This window comes from Alligator sinensis, unplaced genomic scaffold, assembly GCF_000455745.1.
Source record: "Alligator sinensis unplaced genomic scaffold, ASM45574v1 scaffold447_1, whole genome shotgun sequence".
Classification (NCBI taxonomy): domain Eukaryota; kingdom Metazoa; phylum Chordata; order Crocodylia; family Alligatoridae; genus Alligator; species Alligator sinensis.
The window spans coordinates 518929-531723 of NW_005842123.1; positions in this window are offsets into that span (position 1 = coordinate 518929).

The window sequence follows — 12795 nt, forward strand, 5'->3', positions numbered from 1 at the left end:
GTGCCACGGTGGGCACTTCCGGTTTTGCTTTTACCTTATAAGCCAGCCGGCCAGTTAATAGAGCATGCCAGCTTGTAAGGTGCTGGATAACACAGCTTTTACGTACTTTTTTCATCTCTCTTTGCATGAACACTGATCCAGTGCTGATTAATATCTATGATAAAATCTATTATCTGACTTTGTGCAGGACAAAAGCACAAATCACAAAGTATCATACGTTTGCCCCAGATGTCAGATTACAGCTTTGTGATTTTATTTTGTAACTGGCTAAATGAAAACTGAACTCAACATCAGGAAGTGGGAGATGATTCATAAGAGCATCCATGAACTCATATGCCCTTGAAATACCCTTTCAGCCACGCATTCCATTTATCCACGTTCTTTTGGCATTCTCACCAGGTACTTTCCCTCATTCTTTTATTCCATGTCCACTGCTTTTGAATTCCTTTGTGCCATAGAGGAAAGGTCAAGACTGCTTTTCTGAGTTGTTTCTTTGATTGTTCTATATAACTCTTAAGGTGAAAAACTATTTGAAATGAGCAGGGAATTACCTTCTGGCAAAGAAAAATAAGTGTTTCAGTGCCCTTAACAGGAATAGTCATCATTAACAAAATATGATATGACCATAAGATGACCAAGGTAGTCTGACTGAGCCCTCAAGTGTAACGTGTTAAGAAATATTTTTCTGTTGTGTCACTTTTGGGAAATGTGAAAAGTTCAGAAAAGCCAATGCTATATGTTTGCAGTGCTGCAAACATCAGCATGTTTTAGCAATATTAAAAAGAACAATGATGATTTCTTGAAAGCAGAAGTCAGATCCTGATTCCTTTGAAGTTAATGCCTTTACTCTCACTGCAACCAATGGGACAGGACTTTGTCTAAGTTTTTGGATAAATCTATTGGAATTTAAGGGATGATCATATGCAGATACACGCACCCCACCCATCCATACACACACACACACAAAGCCTTTACTTGAGGGAGCAGTCCCACTAAAGTCCTATACTCAGAAACTCTTAATTTAATTTTGGATATCACTATATATCACAAAGTATCTCCATTTTCTTGGATATCACAAAGTATCTCCATTTTCTCCATCAGCAGTAAAACTTAGGGCAAAGATTGTTCCTCAAGAACTTGCTTAATTTACCCTTCAAATGTGTCATTTACTATTTTCAATCACCTTTTTTAGAGAGTATTAGAATTTCTTCTGTTATTAATGGGCACTGATTTTTGTCATGCCCATAGCATATATTACTCAAGTGAGTAATGATACTTGAGATAGTATCAATAGTCCTGGAAAGTGCAGTATCTTTTATGCCATCATTTAGGCTCTGATCTTTATCCTTCTTCTTTGTTGCCTGCTATCCTTAGTCTGATAAAACTGAGACATTGTCTCCATAGCTCACATAGTTTTCATTTAGGAAATAATATAGGTTTTGTTCCATAGAGGTCATCAGCACAAGTCTGCAAGAAAGACCGTGAACTTGGCTAATTTATTTTTCTAATTGTTTTGTACGAAAATTCTTATTCAAGGAACTTTTTAGCAACTGGCTAATGTGGAATCACTGGAACCACTGCTTTATATACAGGGTCTTCAAAAAGTCCTTGTGCACAACCTAAGTTATTAAAGTTTAAAAGTGCACAAGGACTTTATGAAGACCCTGAATAGAAACCTGTGAAACTAAGCCACTTGAAAAATGTCCCTTCCTTCAGTCGTAATCTGCACATAGCACAGTAGCACATCAACAAATAGAAAACACAAATACAGAAGACAAGCTTGTACTAGCTTCTGAAATATGATACAATTTATAATTCAGTTGTGCTGCAGAGCAAGTATATTGTGTTTTCTACATTGTATTAAATTAATGACAGCTTCAGTATTTTGGAGTGTTTGAACTAGCTAACTCCTAATTCTTGCTGCCATTTACCATGGGGTTCTTCCAGAAATAAAAAGTTTGCAAGGTATAATGCAGCAGTGATACATGGCAGTCAAAACTTGTCCTCACCAAGATCATGCAAGTGTCTGGTGAAGCCATAAGAACATACAGTAGTTTGTCAGTGAAAGGACAAATAGCCAAGATGGTCAAAGAATGTACAAATTTAGTTCATTCCCCTTTTGAGTTCAGTTGCTGTGACTTCTTAAACCAAGCCAGGAATGCATGTACCTTTTAACAGCATAACTACATAAACTTGTTGTTTGTAACCATCCTTTCACATCCTATTTTCTGCCTATTGTTTGTCACCATCTATCCAGGATCCAGGTATTTCTGTTCACAATGGAAAAATGCAGTGAAATGTAGACTTTCTCATTTTAAGGAGAAAACCCCAGATTTTCTCCTTTAAAGGAGAAAAAAACATGGGAAATGGTGAGTATTCCCTGGCAGGCTGGCAGATTTCCAGCCTGCAAGGGCTGGGGGGAGGAGAGTGGGCAGGCATGGGGCACCAGGTAAATATGTGTATGCATACATGCACATGGCTGCCAGGCAGCTTGGAGAGTGGCTCTACAGGTAAGTCAGGGTGGGAGGGATTGAGACCCCCATAGTGAGGGAGAGAGGGAGTTGGGCAGGACTGGGACTGGGGCTGGGGCTGCTATCCAGCCTGGGTGGTGAATGGGGCTTGGGGCCTGGGGTTGGAATATGCGGCCACAAGGCCTGGGCAGGGGGTGAGACAGGGCTGCGGGTGGCTTGTCTGGCAGGGGCGGCTGGCTCCCTGCTGCTGCATGCACTTTTGGGGAGGCATGGGGGGAATGTGGCTCTGGGACTTGTGGCAGAAGCACTGAGCTTCCCTGCCCTACCCCACTCTGCCCTGCTGCGTTGGGTTTCACCTGCTGGGCTGTGGAGGCCCTGAAGGGAGAGCAGCAGGGTGGGGAGCCCCAAACCTGCAGTGGGCAACCTGCACCTGCCCCCACCCCGTGTACAAATCTGTTATCACCCATGCAAGGTGTCCCCTGTCCACCTGACAGCAGAGAAGGGCACAACTCTGTGCTGGCACCCCTGCGGCTTCTGGGCAGGCAGGGGATGCCTTGCTATGGCAGCACAGGGCTCCTAGCAGTGGCAATGAGCTTCCCTGCCTGGCCGCACTCTGCCCTGCTGCACTGGGTCCTGCCTGCTGGGCAATGGAGACCCCCAGGGGAGGGCAGCAGGGTGGAGAGCCTGAGCCCACAGCAGACAGCTTGCATACACACCTCCCAAGGGCTATGCTATGGCTGTGCGCCTGCGGGGGACAGGGAGCCAAGCTCTTCTCTCTGCTCTGTCACAGCAGGCAGCAGCCAGGACTTGGCCACTGCTGTGGAGGGCAGCGGGCTGCAGGTCTGGGTACCTTGGGGCCCCCTCTGGCGGGGCTGGGGGCAGGGGCCTGTGGGTTGGGAGTGAGGAGCACCAGCAGGGCTGAGGGGCTGTGAGTCAGAAGTGAAGGGCAATGTTATAGACAGGGCACCAGCATATTAGAGCTGCTCAGTATCACAAAGCAGTGCGGGGGGACAACTGGAGCTGGATCTGTGTCCTGGTGAGTGAAGGGGGCAGAGGGAGCTCTGATTTTCCATGATAAAAACCCAAATATTATAATGATTGAGGCACTGGTAGCTTTCCAAATTGCTTTAAAATTGTAAATATATATATACAGACGGCACTGTCCTACAGCAGAGGTAATTAATTTACTGTGCCTTAATATGGGCTTATGTGAAGATGGTGATGCTTTACTGTTGACCTAATTAGTCTGCTTGGTAGTAAAGTGCATGTGTAGATGCACCCAGTAGCAAAATACTTAGTTCTCTAATCTCCCTTTCTTCTATCATACAAGCACTCATACTTGCAAAGGGATTATTCACTTCAGGTGACAGCGGTTAATACTGTCCCTTTGGTTTTTAAAGGGACTCGGCCTTACCACTAAATGGGCATGTCTACACATTGCCATATGGCGACGTTGCTACTGGGCTGTGCTTTAGTACTTCCTTTTGGACCCACATGATTGCTACATTGCCGCAGTGCACTGTATGTTGACATAGCACATTGCTAGGTCGCCATAGGGTAATGTGTAAATGCACCCATTGAGAACAAAATGGGAGAAGCTGGACTCCTCTGAGAGTTATGCAGTTGTTATTCCAGACATGTTTTTAAAAGTCTGGACCTGAAAGCATAGGGCTGCACTCCACAGGGCTGAACAAAGCCCATTACTGAGTTTCGTGATCCCTGAGGGTGGATGCCAAAAAAGATCTACTGCGGTTCTGTGGAGTCTTTGAAAATGTGGGGCACTCCCCTGGTTAGTCACTGGATAGAGGGAGAGTGTACAATTCACAACTGTCTGTGGGCTCATATAATTTGTATACTTCATTTTTTCTATTGCCTTTTGGCTCACCAGCTTTCTTCAAAACCTTACTGAAACCACTTGCCCAGGCGGAATATGAATTGGCACCCTACATAGCACAGTCTTTAAGGGTCTTTCCGTTAACTTCAGTGGGTTTTGATATTTTATCATAGGCTTCCTCCTCTCTTAAAGGCTATGTGACTATGTGACTAAACCATAACATCTCTCTCTTGTAGCAGATGCCCTTATTTGAACCTTGGGTTTATGGCCCTTAGCTCAACTGCATAACTAGAATACATCTCAACTACAGTCAGAATATCCATGCCTGCTTTAATTATGCCTTCACTTGCTGCAAGTGACCCTCCTGGTTTCAGCATATAGACATACCCATAGAGGAGATGAGATCTGTCCAGGAGGATGACAAAGGAATATGATGTCAACCTCTCAGTTTGGTCAACCACAAAACAAAAGACACAAGTATCAATCATGTCCCGCTGTGCTTTTTATATGCTGTGGAGGGTGTACAAGCAGATTTTTAGCTTAGGTTCAGTGCCGTAGCATTGCTGGGCATGAACCGTGATGGTAACACCACTGCGCAGTAGGAATGAACTATACTGTGCAGTAGCTTATTGCTACCATGCAGTAGCATCTAAAAAAACCCATGCAGAGATGGTACTCTGCAGTAAGGCCAGTTACTGTGCAAACATTTAGTGCTTGATTAAGCAAGTACTAAATGACTGTGCAGTTATTACTTGCAGTACTTGCAGACTGAAACAACCTTTTCCTGCTGCTTGTGTAGATGCTGCCTCTGTTGCAGATCTAAGATAATACCAAGGGCCCCTCCTGAAACTTAGAAGCATGTTAGTTGCACTGTCATCACCATCGGGTCTTCTGCTCAACATACATATTGGGGGAAGCCCACATACATATTGCTGTGGCAAGAGGTATGCAAAATATTTGCAATCTAAAAGGAAACAGTTTGATATTTTCTAACTTTTCAATTCAGCCATAAGCTGTCCCAGTTTCCCCATGTGTAGCAGAACCAGCCCCAAGGTTGGCCATGGCACCTTCTGCTGGCTGAACCAATACTACTTCACTTGAGCCCTTCAGGGTAACCTCCTCACTGTCCCACTTGCCACACCTTGATGGACATTGTGTTTTACATTGGGAGGCTGTTCCCCAGACTCCCTCATTGTGCCCAATGGATCCACACTTGGCCTAGCTTCACTTGCTTCACCAGGACCCCAATTCTACTCATGGCAAGAGACCCAGTATCCACTACCTCACTCTGTTCCCCAGTGGCATTTGCGTTTCACTAATTAATTAGCCCTACTGGCCCTATCTGTGCCTTCAGGCACTAGCTCACCTTTTGGGCATTAGACTGTGTGTCACAGGTCTTGGTTTGTTGGTATCTCTGGCCCTGTCTGGCTGTCAACTCACTCAGCTCACTAGACCCCTGGCCCTGGCAACTCTCTGCCACATCCCTGGGCCCCAGGCCCTGTATTGGCTCCAGCCCTTCCCAGACTTCAGTCCCTTACCCAGGCCTTGACCCTCTTGGCCTTATCCTGCCTCTCTCTCCACCAGCCTTGACCCTCTTGGCCTTAGTCCATTCCTGGGCCACAACTCAGTCCACTGGTCATGAACAGATGCCAGCCAGCTGTTTCCAACCAAAATGCTTGAAGCCCCTTCTGGGTCACTGTGCTGCTGCAATAGATTCATCCTCACTCTCCGGCTCCCTACCAGGCCCTTGGGCACCTTTGAAGGTGACCACCCATCACTAATTGGGTGGGACAGTCCTGGAATGGGAACCTCAAGTCCTGGGCTGCATGACTCCAGGACTGCATTTGTCCTGGATTTGCAGCATTGTGTAGGGATCTGTGGGTTATGGTGGGTTTCCCCTTGCAGGTTGGTAGCATTCCAACCTGCAAGGGGCTGCCAGGAGTGGGAGCAGGGGGCACCACATGCATGTATGTGCTCACAGACATGCACATGGCTGGGAACACAGCCAGGCAGCCTGGAGGTAAGTCTATGGGAGGGAGGGGGTTTAGGGGGGCAGGAGAGGGGTCAGATTGAGGCCTCCATGGTGAGGAAGGGAGTGGGGTAGGGGCTGGGGGTGCTGCCCAGCCAAGGTGGTGCGTGGGGCTAGGGCATGGAGTGGGATGAAGCCACGAGCGGCTCATCCAGGGGGTGAGGGGTATGGGGGGGCATGTGCCCCCCGCAGATTTATGTGCAGGTCAGGGGCACATGTAGGCTTCCCCCTGCAGGCTTGGGGCTCCATGCCCTACTGCTCTCCCCTGGGGGCCCTGCACTGGCTGTGCCACCATGGCGAAGCACCCCCTGCCCACCTGGCAGCAGTGGGGGTGGTGGTAGCTGTGGGGAGTGTGCCCCTGCTGCTGGCATCAGGCAGGGGTCACATGGCTGGTGCGGGGCTCCTGGGGGAAAGGCATCAGGGCGGGAAGCCTCAAGCCTGCAGCAGGCAGCCCATATCTGCCCCCAGTCTGCTCAGCTCTGGTCCAGCTGTGCCACCAGTGATAAGGGTAGTGGTGTGGGAGGGAGAAGGGCATGTGTCCCACAGTTTCCTTTTGAAAAAGTGGTCACCCTAGCATCTTTTCTGGCAGCTTGCTCCCAGACAGCCTGAGCTGGCAGGAGCTCCTCTCCTTTCAGAATTCGGGTTCCCTGCCTCAGGAACCTAAGTTTATATCCCCTGAGCTCCACCTCTTCCAGTCAAGCATGCTCCTGACTGGCCACAGGTGGGCTCTCTTTGCTTAATAAGAAGAAGGCTCTCTCTTTTCCTAGCTGTGCTGCCATTGATCCCCTCCTACCTACCCTGAGCTCTGCCTTATTGGCCTATTGTCCTGTAGCCAGCTCCTGAGTAGTTACTTGCAGCCTATAGCTCCCTGGCTGTCTACTCTCCCACAGTTACTCATCTGCCTGTATTTGCTTGTGGATCTTCCTGCTGCACTTTCCCTCTGGCTCCCTGTTATACCATGTTCTACTGCTATTTTTCTTGAAGCATCCTTTTCCAGTTGCAGTTGAGTCAAATTCTTAGCAAACACGAACCTGTAGTCAGTAAAACCTGTAGTCTCTCTTGAAATGTAAAACTCACTATTCAGTATTTCAATTTTTTTTGTTTGAAAATCACTATTCTGTTCAACTTTATGGTAATATGAAATCGTCATTAGAGAAATCACTCAAAACAAAAGGGGAAATGTTTTTGTGTAAACTTAAAGATTTTTAGAAGTAGTTTTGCTTCCAACAGAGTAACTCGGTAAATGCAATCAGAGAGTGACCCACCATTTTGGTTTTCTTTACAAAACTTTTCTCAAAATCCATCCTATGTAGCACATTATTCTTTACAGTCTAGGCCCAGTGGTTCTTAACCTTTCTAGACTCAAGGCATCTCTCATCAGACTCAGGGCACCCCTGCATAACTTTTGTGAACTGAGCAGCACCACATTTCAAAACTATTTTATTTATTCTAAGTCTTACCTCCTTGCAGAGGAGGCAGACAGTGGGAGTGGGGGAGCAGCTAGGTAGAGAGAGCCTGAACCTGTCTTTATTGACATATCTTCTCACACCTTTCTTATCTCCTCGCATTTCCTGTGACACCCTTCAAATGATATCCCAACACCCTAGGGTGCCCTAGCATCCTGGGTGAGACTTGCTGATCTAGTCTTTGTGAACCTTGGCCCACCACTCTGTCATTCTGTGCCTATTTTTTATTTTACTGGTTTTCCCGTATGGTGGAGGAAACGTATTATATAACTTTTGTTAATGAGTGACTTTAATATGCTATAAAGATAGCAACTTTTGTGGTGCATTCTGAGGTTTAGAAATAAGTTCAGTTAAAGACCTCTGAGTCACTCAGCCAACTAAGCAAACAGCCATGACTTTTGGTTTCCTCTGTTCTACACAAGGGGCTAAACTGTACTCTGTTACATTCAGTTAACTGCAGTGGCCCTGAAAGATGTACCTGAGAGCAGAAACTGTATTTCAGCCAGGCAAACTTGTTGAAAGTGCTGGAAGCTGTTAGGTCCTATACTCTTGGCTGTAGGTCAATGTGTATTGCATTTCACTATCCATGGTAGTGCTCTATAAGGCTTTATTTTTTACTTTTCAAACTAAGCGAAAAAGCATCTCTAAATCCTAAGTAGCCAATGTTCTTTCTGTTTTGGACAGCAGTATTTGTACCACTGCATGGATAAATCCAGAGATCATGTGCCTTTGGATGTTAAGTACTGGAAAATACTAGAGGCCTTACATAAAGTATCTGTTTATAGCAGAGCTCAAAAATCAGCTCAATATGCACCAGTGCCTTATGCTAACTAACAGGTGACCAACCTGCAGCCTAGATGTCACAAGTGGCACAGGCAGCCTCTGTGTTGGGATACAACAGATGAGGGAGGGAACAAACAGCCCAGAGGCAGATAGGACAGAAAGCAAAGCAGCAAATTGGGCAGGGAGCACAGGGAAGGAAGCAGAAAACAGAGCAGCAGCTCAGGCAGGGAGCCCAGGGCTGGGAGCAGAAAGTAGAGCAGTGGATCAGGCAGGGGAAGGGGATTGGAGAAGCACTTGGGGAGGGTACAGAGCTAATCTGTGGCATGCCTGCCAAAAAAGGTTGGCCCCAACTGTCCTAACTAATCATCCTAGTACTCTGGTCCTCCACTGAATACGGAGTGGCCACAAACAAAGATCTGGCCCTCTATTTTTCAGATCTGGAGAGTCCATAAGCATATTTGCATTCTTGCTTAATAGAAGCTTGTGATTCAAATCCCGTTTGGCCCCAAGAAAGTTGTTAGTAACTTTTTCCAGAGCTTCTCATGGCTGCTCCTATAAATTTCTTCCTCCCTTCAGGTAAGCATATACCCTGCTGCATCCAGTGCAGGGAGGGGAAAGATTACAGTTTTGAACGTTCATATACCTTCCTGGCAGTATGTCATATTGAAATTATATCTCTTCACTGAGCAGGACTTTTACCACTGATTTCAATGAGATTACAGTGGGGCAAATGTTAAGTGGTTTTGAAATAAATATCCACAGGTTTTATTTGTTGGCACCTATTTTTTCAATATATTTATCTGAGGGAGATTTTGAAGAGTGCTTAACTGCCATTTGTGATTTTGAAAACCTCCTCATTTCATGCATCTAATACAATTTCTTTCAAAGTAGGAAAAATTATTACTCCACACTAATCGTGGGCATTTTTTTAAAATTGGCCTTTTGCAACTGAATATAATAATAAAAACATTTTAAACCACAAACTCCAATTGTTAACTTTCTTGCAACTCAAAAACTGTGTTTGCAAATTCCATAAGGCATTTTGTTCTCTGATTTGAAACCTGAATGCCAAGTGCTGCCTAGGGCAAAAAACAAAAAACCCAGCAACTTGGCTTTGGTAGTCTGTACTCAGCTGAATAAATCATCTCCAGCTGATTTGCTTGAAGGGTGCATTCAAGTACTAGTAGGAAGAATTGCAAAGTTGGAAGAATTTTGTGTCTCTCAAATGGCTTTTGCTCCCTTGTCTTTCCACTTTTCCAATTCAGAATACTGTATTTCACAGATCAAATTTTAATCTCTGGATATAATACATGCCTTGCAAAAAAAAAAAAGCTTGTATGTTTGTTGCTTTCATGCATCTTTTGGGCAAGACTGTGCCTGTAGGAGTGCTTCCATGTGAAGTGCGGGCATAAGGTCTTTTGAGGTAAGGGCAGTCACTACAGGTTTCCCTCGCTTTATGGTGTACATGCGTTCCTGGAAAATGGTGCATAAATCAAATTTGCATAAAGGGAACCCACTTTACAATGTATCACATAGGGATACGTTCCAACATCTTGACTGTACTGACCCCCAGACCCATTTCTACCACTTTTACAAGTCAATTTTCATACTCATCAATAGCAGACAGTACACACAAGCACAGGGCATTATCATAATGGGGACGGCAACTACAGAAACACGTCACAGACAATGAGTGAGAAGCACAGATGCACACAGGAGACTATATTTTGGTGTGCATCACCCCCACAATGCACCACACAAAGCAGCTGACTGCAGGCTTCCACCACACTGGTCATGTAAGAGTGAATTTACCTTGTATATAACGAATTTTTGGTATAAAAAGAGTCATCGCATAAGAGTAAATTTGCACATTCAGAACATAAAACAAGAGAAACTTGTATTATATTCTTAATCAGTCTCCCAAAAGGAATGGGGACCCAGTCTACTTGTAGTCTATAACTGTTACTGCCAAATAAATGTTAATCATAATAATAACAAGAATAGACTTCACTATGCCAGGAGTAGTCCCAGTAGGTATTGTGCTTCAGATACACCTAGTGAGTTACAGTCAAGGGTGGATCTAGACTTTTGAAAAGGGGGTGGGGGGAGTGCAGATGGTGAGGGGTGTCATTACATATGAAACAATACATATTTTTTACCAATATGCTAGGTGGCCTAGGGCTGTATTATTCAATTTAAGATTGAAGCAAAAATAAATATAAATTAATTGGAATGAGTTAAAAACAACATGCAGGACTGTGAAATAGGAGCTTCATTGCCAGGAGCAGCAGAATTGCAGAACAAAGGATATGTTGATTAGTGGAACATCAACAGAATTCAAAAGAAGAAAAGGCCATTCACATCTGTAGAATGAAGACTTCAGAAGGGATCAGATTATAATGAGCCATGAAGTCAAGTGACTCCCTCAAGCACTGCCTGACTTGTTGCTGCCACTGCCCAGCAGTTGGTTTTAAACTTTGTATGGATGGAGAATCAAAGCGGGGTGCAAGTGTACCGGTGTACCTGTCCTTCTTTCCCCCTCCTCCCCCCCGCCCACAAATCTCACGGTTATCTTTCTCTTCTACTCTTTGCCCTGGGGACAGTAATTTACTGCAGTTGCTCTGGCTAGCACATCCCAGTTACTGGATGTCAGGAGTGGAATGGGAATAGGGAGATTGACTTCTGTGTGAACCTATGGTCTAAATCAGGGGTTGTCAACTGGGGGTATGCATATCCGTAGGGGTACTTGGAAAGGTCCACACAGGCAGGTGGGAACAGAGAGCCGCCACCCACCACCCCATGCTGCCACCTCCCCAAAGCAGGGTCGGTGGGGGGGTCGAGGGCAGTGGCGCTCCACTGTGAGCTCCACAGGCACCACTTGGCTGGCCAGACATGGGGGGAAGGGCTTGCACCCCCCCTGCCTCCCACTCCACATCCGGCTGCCACCAGCAGAAGGGGTACCCTTCTTTAAAAAGGTTGAAAACCCCTGGTCTAAATTACAACTCACTTCTTTGTTAGGATAAAACTGGCTAACAGCATATACAAAATTGAACATACAGTTCTCTGATATATGCACAGATTTGATGTTTTGTGGGCAGAACAGGTGCCTGACTGGACAATTTGGCCTTTTCTGTACATCAGGAAAACTGATGCTTGCTACTGTTATTCCTGACTCAGTACTGTGTCATTATAGCCAAAACTTTAAAACAGATTCCAGAAGCCTACACAATCTGATGCTGGTTTTCCAGCAGTTGCACTTAGACATTTGAAAAATCCTGGAGCTTTGTCAGTTGGGGAAACTATTTACACACTAGCACCTTATCATAGGTGCCTTTTTCTCTTAGACTCCTCAGCTACCCATACATGTGCTCGGGAGTGGGGTGGAGGGGTGTGCATTTTAATTAGAATGATACCTAGACAGCTACTCTAATTAAAACTGCTCACCGTCCCATGTATTAAGTCCCTCGGTGTTTCAAAATGGCCACAGAGTGCTTTATAAAAAGCTCATTCAACAAGGTTTAGATAAAGCACCCCCATGACCATTTTGAAATGCATGGGGGCTTAACATACATGATGGTGAGGCAAGCATGTCTATAGGCACCTCTCCTTTCTTCTGTAAGAAACATTTTCATAGTTTATAGAACAGAACTATATTCTTTGCACTCTTGTGAAAAGTTAGTTTTTCAAATGTTTCTTGGCTGGTGAGGAACCAGGTTTTTTGCTTATACCTGTTTATCAGACTTTAACTCTTGAAGACTTACTATCATGAGGAAATGAATATAGCACAGTTTATGGCTAGGAACAGAAATTATATATACACAAACTGGCCTGTGGCACCTCCTCCTGCAGCCTCCATTGCAATGGTTCTCTCCATCCCACCTCGACAGAGGCAAAAAAGATAAAACTTGGGTAGAGCATTTTACAAGCGGTGGGGCCAGCTGAGGAAAACCAGGAGCCCCTCCATCAGGCCTGCATCCTCCTGTAGCCTCTGGTGCAGCAGCTCTCTCCACTCCACCTCCACAGAGGCAAAAAAATATATTGGCACGAGCACTTTAAAAGTGGTGGGGCCAGCTGAGAAAAGATGGGAGCCCCTCTGTCCTAGTGGGGTTGGACCCAAGGGGGAGAAGGAGGGGGCTGGACCTAAATGGGGGGGGTAGAGTGGGGTCCAACCCAAACTGGGGGAAGGGGGTGGGGTGGGGTTGGATCTGAACT